The following is an 11,637-nucleotide window of genomic DNA, read 5'->3' as shown; positions in this document are numbered from 1 at the left end:
TTCTTCCCAAATTGTGTCAAGACCATAGCATGAAAATTTTTAAACAAAGGAAGAATTTCGGAATGCTCTTTAAATAGAAATAACCAAGTCACTTGAGTAAAATCATCAACAAAAATGACAAAATATTTAACTTGGGAAATATTTGAGACACATAAAGGGCCCCATACATCAGAATGTATTAGCTCAAATGGAGCAATACTTGTAGTTGTAAGACGAGGAGAATATGTACTCCTGACATGTTTACTTAATTGACAAACCTCACAACTAATATTAGAAAGTCCTTTTAAAGATGGAACCAAAGAACGAAGTGAAGGGGTAGATGGATGACCAAGTCGGTTGTGCCAAAGTTGGGCCTCAGATGTAGTGGACGATAATGCAGCTAATGGTGGAAGAGTGAAGTAGTACAAACCTCCCTTTTCATGGCCGCCACCAATCACCCGCTTCGTAGTGAGATCCTGAAAGACACAAGAAGATGGTGAGAAGGTGATAGAGCAATTTAATTGTTTGGTCAATTGGCTAACCGAGAGAAAATTTAAAGGAAATTGAGGAACAAACAAAACATCTTGAAGGGGAATAGATGAAGTAAGAGAGGAGGAACCTTTGCCAAGGACCTTGGTTTGGGTACCATCAGCAATAGTAACGAATTTATGAGGATAACAAGGAGATAAGAACTGCAACAAGTGTTTGTTACCTGATAGATGTTCGGAGGCCCCGAAGTCGATGATCCAAAAGGAAGAGGAAGAAGAGGAAGAAAGCATACCTGAGGCAATAGTTGTGGCAGCAGTAGATGATGAGGGAATAGATGATTCCATGAAGGACTTCATTTTCTAAAATGTAGCATAGTCCTCAGCCATAAGAGTCACATTTCTGGATGATGATTCAGCCTTATCTTCATTTTTCTCAACGTTAAATGAGACTGGGTTAGCTGTGGCCCAATCAGGCTTGCCATGAAGTTTCCAGCATGATGCCACAAGGTGGTTCTGACGGCCACAATAAGTGCAAAGTTGAGGCTCAGTATGAAAAGAATTCTGACCCATTCTACCACCTCTATTTTCAGTCCCTCTCATAGTTCGACCCCCTCTCATATTTCTGCTCCGTCCTCGGGATGAGAAAGATGTTTCCCGATTGCCAGAGAACATCACCGATGGAGCATCAATAGGAGAAGGAGGGGATGGATCCGGTATCCTAAGTAATGAAACACTAATATCATCGAAGGATGGAAGAGCAGAAGAACTTAGAAGTTGAGTTTTGGCCACCTCAAGGTATGGTTTAATATTCGATAAGCAAATGATTGCTGCCAAAGCTTCTCTTTGTCGTTCTTGAACGGCAATATCAGTGGAATATGGCTGAGCTATTTTCCATTCTTCAAGAAAACCGCGAAACCGTGCCAAAAATTCATGAATATTATCTCCATGTTTCGTATGCAGCATGTTTTGTATGACATCATATATTTTTTGTAATGAAGCAGTGCTTGAGTAAAGCTTGGCACAAGTGTCCCATATGTTCTTGGCAGTTTCCAAGTGGACCACATTGTTGGCCACCTGCTCTTCCATGCTATTAATGAGCCAACTTATCACCATGTTATCATCCTTAACCCACTTGTGGTAGGACGCATCTTCATCATCAATGGGAGGAGGAAAGTTAACAACGTGGCTCAAGAGGTCATGAGTAATAAGAACCCTCCGAACTGATTGTGACCAGCTCATGTAATTGGAGAGACCTCTAAGTGGAATTGTAGTAATACGGAGTACATCACTCTTATTACTATTGTACCCAATCTCCATGATGAGGCAAGTAAAATATGGAGGTCAAGGGAAAAGGCCTTCTTCAAAGAACAATTACTCTATGTAATTTGAAGAACCTGTAGACCAAATCAATCACCAACGAAAGAGAACAAGAACCAATTTCTTTCACAAGGGCAAGCACCAAATTATCAACAAATTTGTGCCTTTAGAAAGTGATAATAACATCCAACCATCACTCAACTTCTCTTGTATTCATAAGAACAAAGAGAAGAAAGTAGATGCAACCGATTAGGCCTTAATCCAAACTCCAACACAAACAAGCAATAGACAAAAATTTAGAGAAGATTTAACGACAAACCAAGACACTTGGAAGAAATTTATCTTCAGCTCATGGGTGACTTCAACATAAGAAAAAAATTCAATTGTTGAAGTTAAAAAAAGGGAACTACAAAGGGTAAATGGTTGTTGGCATTTCATCAAACATGTAATGGGCATCCAACAACACAACACAAACCCATGAGCAACCTAAAGTAGGAGAAGATACAGCAACATGTGCTGGAATTCTACCTCAAATGAGATGGATCCAAATTACATAAAGGTAATTGAATTTCACGCATCAATCTTAATAAGATGCAAACAGCAAATGATCTTGATCACTTTTGTAATTGATTTACAAGGAGTCAAGATTATAACATCAATTTAGTCATAGAAATAAATCTTTACAACATATAAAGATTTATCTTGACTTGATGTGACTCAAAATTCAAGAAGTAAAGAAAAACAGTAAAAAGGAGTATGTAAATAAGAAAAGGAAACAAAAAAATTTAAATAAGAAGATAATGAACTTATCTCTTTATGACTGAACTCCTTTTACAACTTCTTGAACAGATTTCATAATAACTCCATGAAAATATCCTAAACTCCTTGCTCTGATACCATGTAGAAATGGGTCGAAGACCCTATCCCAAAATGACTAGCCAACTTAGGAAACCGCTTTACCAACTAATAAACTGAAGATCTTTGTACTCACTAATCTATGTGGGACTATTCCTTAACACTCCCTAAGGCAAACTAGCCAATACCAGGATTGCCAAAAGTGGTTTTCATTGGTTGGGCTCCAAAAAGAGAATCCTGGGCACCAAAGGGAGAAGGCATTGTGCCAAATAGAGTGCTCCCAAATGTGGAACTTGATTGGGCAAAAGTAGGTGCAAAGCCAAAGCTAAAAGATGGGGTGCTTGAAACACCAAAATGTGGTGTAGAATAAGCTCCAAATGCAGGTGTACTCGATGACCCAAAGGCAGTGGCACTAGAAGATCCAAAAGGAGTACTAGATGCACCAAAAGTAGGGGTAGCTGACGAAGCAAACACCAGTGTGCTTGATGATCCAAACCCAGAGCATGTGCTACCAAATGTTGGAGTTGACGTAGAGCCAAAAGAATGAGCCATTTTCACACCAATGTTGGACTGCTAGACTTAGAGGGTATCACTCAATTCAACAACAAAGACGTTATAGTTTACATGGATGAAAACAATAAGCCTTCATTGGGCCAGGGCCTTGTGAAGCCTGCAAAGGTCACCCTTCTCAACATTTTATGCTTTAATAAGAAAACTGGCCAACAATACACAAACGACCCAAAGGTGGAAAAATACATGAAAAAGCTGAAGAAAAAAACTAAGGACTTGGGTGTTGGGTTTGTTTCTTATGAAGCAGTGAAGGGGGATTGGAAATTTAGAGTGAAGCACTTCAACTGCAATGATTGCGGGAACGAAGCTTCCCAATTGATGTTGGCCGTGTCAAAGTGAAATTATGATTGTTGTGTTACGGGAAAGCACATATTGATGTAGAGAAGCAAAGGGAGGATTGCCTAGGTGACCTACACTATTGAAAATTTGGTTGTCTACCCATCTAGCTTGTAGTGTTAAGAGAAACTTGGCCAATCCAGTTGACATTTTACCAAGGATGATGTACCTCGTTAGCCTCAAGGTGCATGGAGCGACTTCCACTACCTCATGGTTTGTATAAAAGACTTTCACCAAGAGTGGTTAAAGGCCTTACTCATATACCAAGAGACCCACGTAAGGCCTAAATAGCCTCTCAAAGTCATGTATCTCTCTTTTGAAAAATGTAAGAACAATTTTGGAAGGTTCAACAATACTTTAGCAGATGAAGCTCTTGAAGTACTTACCCTGTTGAAGTCTTGTGGGGAAATGCTCCCTCCAATTGGGCATTTTCTCTCATATTTCTGGTTCCTTGGATGGGGTAGACTTCCTTGCCATAAATTTTCTCCTCAGCATTGTAGAAAGTTCAGTTTTGATTAAAAGCGGGTGAAGAGAGGGTTTTAACCTTGGACTTGAGTGGGAATCACTCAAAAATCAAGAAGGAAGGGAGGATTAGGGCTTTGCAGCTCTTAGAAAAGCGGGTGAAGAGAGGGTTTTAGCCTTGGACTTGAGTGGGAATCACTCAAAAATCAAGAAGGAAGGGAGGACTAGGGCTTTGCAGCTCTTAGAAAACGTTTTTTTAAGAGAGACCCGTGTGTGTAGTGCTGGCATGGCTAGTAAATAAGTAGAACTTTTATAGAAATGGCATATAATTGTAATAATGCAAGCTGTTTTATGTGCACTCGTGTATTTTTTCTTTTAAAGTATGTAGCCCTAAGGGCATTGTAGTCATTGCAAACACCTTCACACAACAATAAATACAGCCTCAAGGAATGGGGCCAAGAATTCAAGCCTCTTTCTCTTGGCTCAAATTCATTCTTGTACCTCTCACTCTTTTCCTCTTCTCCTTCCCATGAGATCAGTTGAGATTATGTGTTGTCCCTAGAAAACAACATAGTATTAGAGCAGGAAAATATCTAAGATGGAAAAGGAGAAGAAGATGGAGAAGAAGGGGAGGAAGAAGAAGAAGAAGAAGCCAAACAAAAAGAAAAAAGGGCAGCTTCACGTTTTTCCTTTAGTCTTCTTTCCAATTCCTCTCTTTTATTTTATATTTCACTCCCTTAACATATTTTAATATAGAAAATTATATAGCTTTGGAAATATATTTGAGTCTAGTTTCCATGTCAAAAAGAATATTTGAAATCATATTTTTATAGAAAGAGAAATCGATACATGAAGCAGCAAAGGTCAAGCAGAAGAAAATTTTCTAGTTGCAATAGAAAGACTAAACTCTTTGAACGGTTTGTAACAAAATTGTAGGTCACCGAGGCAATCCTCCCTTTGCTTCTCTACATCAATCCATGTTTTTCTAATACACAACAATCATAATTTCACATTGACACGGGCAGCACCAGTAGGAAACTTCATCCCCAAGTTCATAGCAGCTGAAGTGGTAAACTCTCAATTTCCACTCCCCTTTCACAGGGTCATAAGAAACAAACTCAGCACCTTGTCCTCAAATTTCTTCTACAACATTTCCTTGTACTTTTCCATCTTTGGGCCGTCTATGTATTGTTGGCTAGTTTTCTTATTAAAGCATTTGATGTTGAGAAGGGTGACCTCTGTATACTTGTTAAGGCCCTGGCCCATTGGAGGATTCTTGCTTTCATCCATGTACACTATAACCTCTTTGTTATTGAATTGCACAAGGGCCTCTAAGTCAAGCACTCCATCTTTTGGTGTTAACATGACTCATGCTTTTGGCTCTACGTCAACTCCAACATTTGGTAGCGCAGGCTCTGTGTTTGGGTCATCAAGCACACCGGTGTTTGCTTCCTTAGCTACCCTTGCTTTTGGTGTATCTAGTACTCCTATTTTTGGATCATCTAGTGCCATGATCTTTCACTCATTTAGTACTCCAGCATGTGGAGCTTCTTCTACACCAACTTTTGGTGCTTCAAGCACCCCATCTTTTAGCTTTGGCTCTGCACCCGCATTTGCCCAATCAAGTTTCACATTTGGGAGCACTCCATTTGGCATGATGCCTTCTCCCTTCGGTGCAAAAAAATCTCCTTTTGGTGCCTAGCTAACAACAACCACTTTTGGTAGTCCTGGTTTTGGCCATTCTGTCTTAGGGAGTTAGGGTGGTGGAAGCAGAGTTGCACCAATATACCCCAATAGCTGAGGTGGTTGGGGGCAATGGAACACATCCAACTGGAAAACTGGAGTCTATATCAGCTATGCCTTTTCACAAAGACAAGAGTCACGAAGAATTATGATGGGCAGACTATCAACTAGGTGACAAAGGTGGACCAAATCTTGTCAGTCAGCATGCAAGTGGGGTTGGTTTGAGTGCACCTACACAGTCAAACCACTTTGGCACAACAACCTTGTTTGGTCAAACAAGTGCAAACCCTTTTTCTTCAAATACAGCAATTCCACTTGTAGGCTGACTGGCAGGATTTGGCCCACCTTTATCTCCAAGTTGATAGTCTTCCCATCATAATTCTTCATGACTCTTTTCTTTTAAAACTTGCATATCTAATATAGACTCAAGTTTGCCAGTTGGTTGTGTTCCACTGCCGCCATCCACCTCAGTTGTTGGTGTATATGGTGCAACTCTCCTTTTGCCACGCTGACTCCCAAATGTAGACTGGTGTTATGGACTCAATAAGACTGAGTCATCTACTTTACTTTTATTATTTATGTTGCTTTTAATTTCGAATTTTATTGATTTGTAATAAGACTTAAAGGTAGGGGTAGAATTGGGTTTAATAACCCTAACCTATGTTGATGTTAATTACCCTATTTAAGGGGTAAGGATGGAGAAATAAAGCAAGTTCGGAATTAGCATAAACTAGGGTAATTTAGGTTCCTTCTAGGCTCTCTATTCTAGGGTTCTTGGTGTGAACTCTCTTGGGGGTTTGCTGCATCCATTGGGGAGTCTTTGAGGAGATCTTGGAAGGAAAAGGAGGAGGAATCAGCCTTCTCTTCCATGCTGCAATAGTCATCCATCTCTTCCACGAACCAGTAGTGAGGGGAGGAGGATTTGGTTGAGTCTTAGCATCAAGAAAGGGATTTTTGAGTTGCTGAATTGAAGGAGGTCTTCAAGATGTATTTTTATCTATCTTTTCCAAGTTTACAAGAGCTAGAGACTGCCCTCTTTACATTCAGCATTGGTAGTTGCATGAAATTAGAAACCCTACTCATTGATGTGAGGTATAAAGTGGGGTTTCATAATTGGATCCTTAAAACAGTCTCTTGCTTGAATTGGTGCATTCATAATTAAGAAAAGGAAACTCCTTTTCAAGGGGAATGAATTCAGTAAAGGGAAAGGGGTTGTTCTTGAGTAATTACAGCAAGTAAAACCCTCTTCACATGAATCATAAAAGAGGGGTTTCATATCTGAGTGCTTAAACAGTCCTTTAACTTGCTGGTTGCATCTATAATTGAGAAAAGGAAACTCCTTTTCAATTATAACGTGTGAGGGAAGAAAAAGATAGTTTCTTTTCACAAAAACGTGTTAAGAAACCCTCTAACAGTGCTGGATTCATATTCAACTCGCCGAGTTACTAGATCCATGGCTAGGGACCATAACAACTGGCCAAAACCAAGATTGACAAAAGTTGTTTTTTTTTTGTTGGGCACCAAAAAGAGAATTTTGGACACCAAAGGGTGAAGGCATATTGACAAATGGAGTAATGCCAAATGTGGAACTTGATTGGGCAAAAGGAGGTGCAGTGCTAAAGCAAAAAGATGGGGTGCTTGAAGCACCAAAAGTTGTTGTAGAAGAAGCTCCAAATGCAGGACTACTCGATGAGCCAAATGTAGTGGCACTAGACGATCCCAAAAATAGAAGTACTAGATGCACCAAAAGCAGGTGTAGTTGAGGAAGCAAACACTGGTGTGCTGGATGACGTAAACATAAAGCATGTGCTACCAATGTTGGAGTTGACGTAGAGCCAAATGAATGAGCCATGTTCACACCAATGCTGGAGTGCGTGACTTAGAGGGCCTCGTGCAATTCAACAACAAAAAGCTTATTGTTTACATGGAAGAAATCAAGAAGTTTCCAGTGGGCTAGGGCCTTAACTAGCCTGCAAAGGTCACCCTTCTCAACATCAAATGCTTTAATAAGAAAACTGGCCAACAACACACAAACGGCCCAAAGGAGGAAAAGTACAAGGAAACGCTGAAGAAGAAAGGCAAGGAGCAGGGTGCTGAGTTTGTTTCTTATGACCCAGTGAAAGTGGAGTGGAATTGTATAGTGAAGCACTTCAATAGCAATGATCCTGGGGATGAAGCTTCCCTACTGGTGCTGCCCTTTTGAAATTGAAATTATGATTGTTGTGTAACAGGAAAGCACGGAATGATGTAGAGAATCAAAGGGAGGACTGCCTTGGTGACCTACACTATTGAAAATCTGGTTGTGTGCCCGTCTAGCTTGTAGTTTCAAGAGAAACTTGGCCAATCTTGTAGACGTTTTTCCAAGGATGACGTAACTTGTTAGCCTCAAGGTGCATGGGGTGACTTCCACTACCTCAAGGTTTGTGTAAAAGACTTTTACCAAGTGTGGTTAAACGCCTTACTCAGATACCAAGAGACCCATGTAAGGCCTAAATAGCCTCTCAAAGTCATGTATCTCTCTTGTGCAAAATGTAACATCAATTTTTCTAGGTTCAACAATAGTTTTGAAGATGAAGCTCTTGAAGTACTTACCCCATTGAAGTATTGTGCAGAAATGCTCCCTCCAATTGGGAATTTCCTCTCATATTTCTGGTTCCTTGGATTGGGTAGACTTCCTTGCCATAAATTTTGTCCTCAACATTGTAGAAAGTTTTTTTTTTATGATAAGTGGGTGAAGAGAGGGTTTTAGCCTTGTACTTCAGTGGGAATCACTCAAAAATCAAGATGGAAGGGAGGATTAGGGATTTGGAGCTCTCAGAAAACGTTTTTTAAGAGAGACCCATGTGTGTAGTGGTGGCATGGCTAGTAAATAAGTAGAAATTTTATAAAGATGGCATATAATTTTAATTATGCAAGCTATTTTATGTCCTCTCATCTATTTTTCCTTTTGAAGCATGTACCCCTAAGGGCATTGTAGTCATTGCAAACACATTCACACAACTATCAATATAGCCTCAAGGCAAGGGCTCAAGAATTCAAGCCTCTTTCTCTTAGTTCTTATTCGTCCTTATACCTCTCTCTCTTTTCCTCTTCTCTTTCCCATGTTTTCTTGTCTCCTCTCTATCGAGACTTAGAGTTCCTCTCTTCTCTCCTTCCCATGGGATTTGTTGAGTTTATGTGTTTTCCCTAGAAATCAACATAGTATTAGAGCAGAAAAATATCTGAAATGGAAAAGGAGAAGAAGATGGAGAAGAAGGGGAGGAAGAAGAAGAAAAATAAAAATGGACAGCTTCTCATTTTCCCTTTAGTCTTCTTCCCAATTCCACTTTTTTATTCGATATTTTACTCCCTTAACATATTTTAAATATAAAAAATTATATACCTTTGGAAATATTTTTGAGTCTAGTTTCCAAGTCAAAAAGAATATTTGAAGTCAGATTTTTCTAGAAAGAGAAATCGAAATTTGAAGAAGCAAAGGTCAAGCAGAAGAAAATTTTATAGAAGCAACAAAAAGCCTCAACTTTTTGAACTGTTTGTAGCAACATTGTAGGTCACCGAGGTAATCCTCCCTTAGCTTCTCTACATCAATCCATGTTTTCTTAATACACAACAATCATAATTTCACATTGACACGAACAGCATCAGTAGGGAAGCTTCATCCTCGAGTTCATAGCAGCTGAAGTGGTTCACTCTAAATTTCCACTCACCTTTCACAAGGTCATAAGAAACAAACTCAATACCCTTGTCCTCAACTTTCTTCTACAACATTTCCTTGTACTTTTCTACCTTTGGGTTGTCTGTGTATTGTTGGCCATTTTTTTATTAAAGCATTTGATGTTGAGAAGGGTGACCTTTGTAGGTGTTGGAAGATAATCTCAAGCCCACACGACCAAGGAAGGCCTACATATCTAAGATTATTATAAGATTGGCCACATGACCAAGGAAGGCCCATAAGATGGGCCCAAGCCCATAAGAAGTAGGACGCACAATGATTACCAAGAGCTGGCATCTTTATCACATTAGTTGGAAGATCAAGAAGGACTCACCAAAGTATCTTCATCTTAGGGTCACGACCAAGAAGAGTTTTAGTTTGAGTTATGTTTTTTTTTTATCAATATTGAGTTATTTAATTATGCTAGGACTTATCTTTAAGTGTTAGAGTTTGGGTGTAATTGGGACAAGGATAGTTTTATTGTAATTGGACTCTACTACCTTCCTCTAATATAAATAGAGGTTCATGTACTCTGATTACAACAAGTTATTGATGTCAATGATGTATTTTATTTTTTCATAAATTCAACATGGTATCAGCGCTTCTGTGAGTTGACTTGGTCAACTCACGGAGGTAATGTGATCCTTTTCTCTAAACTCTAAGTTTTCTTTGCGCTTTTTACCTCTATATGGAGTTTTTCATATTGAAAAGTATATATTTACGGAAAGATATTTGAGTCTAATTTCCAAATAAAATGATTTGTTCCGATTGGAGTTATCTACAGAGATATGTTGATATTTGAATGAATAAAGATCAGATTGCAAAAAGGTTAGAGCAGCTACAACAATCTTCAAATTCTGAAGTAATTTTTGCTATCAAGAACTAGACTTTATATGAAGAAATATATATCAAAATAAATAAATAAATATATATATATATATATAAGTCTATTCTTTTACCTATTCAACTAATTTTTTCATCTGATTTATCTACAAAGAGAAATTGATATTTGAAGCAGCAAAGGTCAGATTGAAAAAGAGATTCAAGCGGCAGCATAAATATATCAAAATAAATATATATAAGTCTATTCTTTTACCTATTCAACTAATTTTTTTATCTGATTTATCTACAAAGAGAAATTGATATTTGAAGCAACAAAGGTCAGATTGAAAAAGAGATTCAAGCAGCAGCAGAAAGCCTCAACTTCTGAGGTATTTTAAGCTATCAAGAAATAGACTTTATATGGAGAATTATATATAAAAAGAAAGATACGTAAGTCTATTTTATTACCTATTCAACCAATTCTTGGTATGATTTTTTTATAAGGAGATATTGTTCTTGGAAAGAGTCGATGGTCATTCTGGAAAAAAAGGAGAAACAATACTTAGTTCGGCCAGATGACAGAAATCGAAATCTATCAGATTATTTATCTTCTGATAATTATATTTTATGAAGAGAATTTATACTTGACTAAAAGTTATTTAAGTCTAATTTCATAATGAGAAAATTTCATGCTAATATGATCTATATTTAAAGAAATATTCACATTGGAAGAATCAAAGGTCATGTTGGTATTTTGTTACATTGAAAATCTGAATTTAAGCCAATTGTTTTGTGTCACTTTTTGAGTTAATATATCATGAAAATATCTCACTTCTCCTTGGTTTGAGGGTTTATTTATACATCACTGTTATTTGGGCCTATTTCTACATCTATGATATTTGGTTCAAGCTGGGATCACTGCCATTACTTCCCAGCTTGAAGGGGAGAAGTAAAAAACAGTACAAGAAAGAGGTATTTATTCCTTATGTTGTGGATAAGTTTATGTGACAAAAATATTCAAGAAAGGGGAATTACAAAAGATGAAGCTTGTGCATCTAATAAAAAATATTTATATCGGATTATGATTATTTCATGGGTCCTTCTACAAGGTTTATTATTTTGGTTCATGTTATATGTGTTGGAAGATGGTCGTGTTATATTCAATTGCAGCTATTATGTCTCTTTGGGGACATTATTATTGGAGAAGAGTTGGCCTCATCTCATCATTTATTTTACCTCGACAAAAGATAGAAGACGGAGTGTACCCTACATCCAGCATTAGGACTGGAGTATGAAGCAATGGCTTACCAGGTAGGAGTGATTTTTACTCTCACTTATGCCACAGGGCCTCAT

This window comes from Aristolochia californica, unplaced genomic scaffold (genome assembly GCF_029961685.1).
Source record: "Aristolochia californica isolate CCGP_79_NKW_82.1479 unplaced genomic scaffold, dmAriCali1.0.hap1 SCAF_2, whole genome shotgun sequence".
Taxonomy (NCBI): domain Eukaryota; kingdom Viridiplantae; phylum Streptophyta; class Magnoliopsida; order Piperales; family Aristolochiaceae; genus Aristolochia; species Aristolochia californica.
This window is presented reverse-complemented; position numbering follows the sequence as displayed.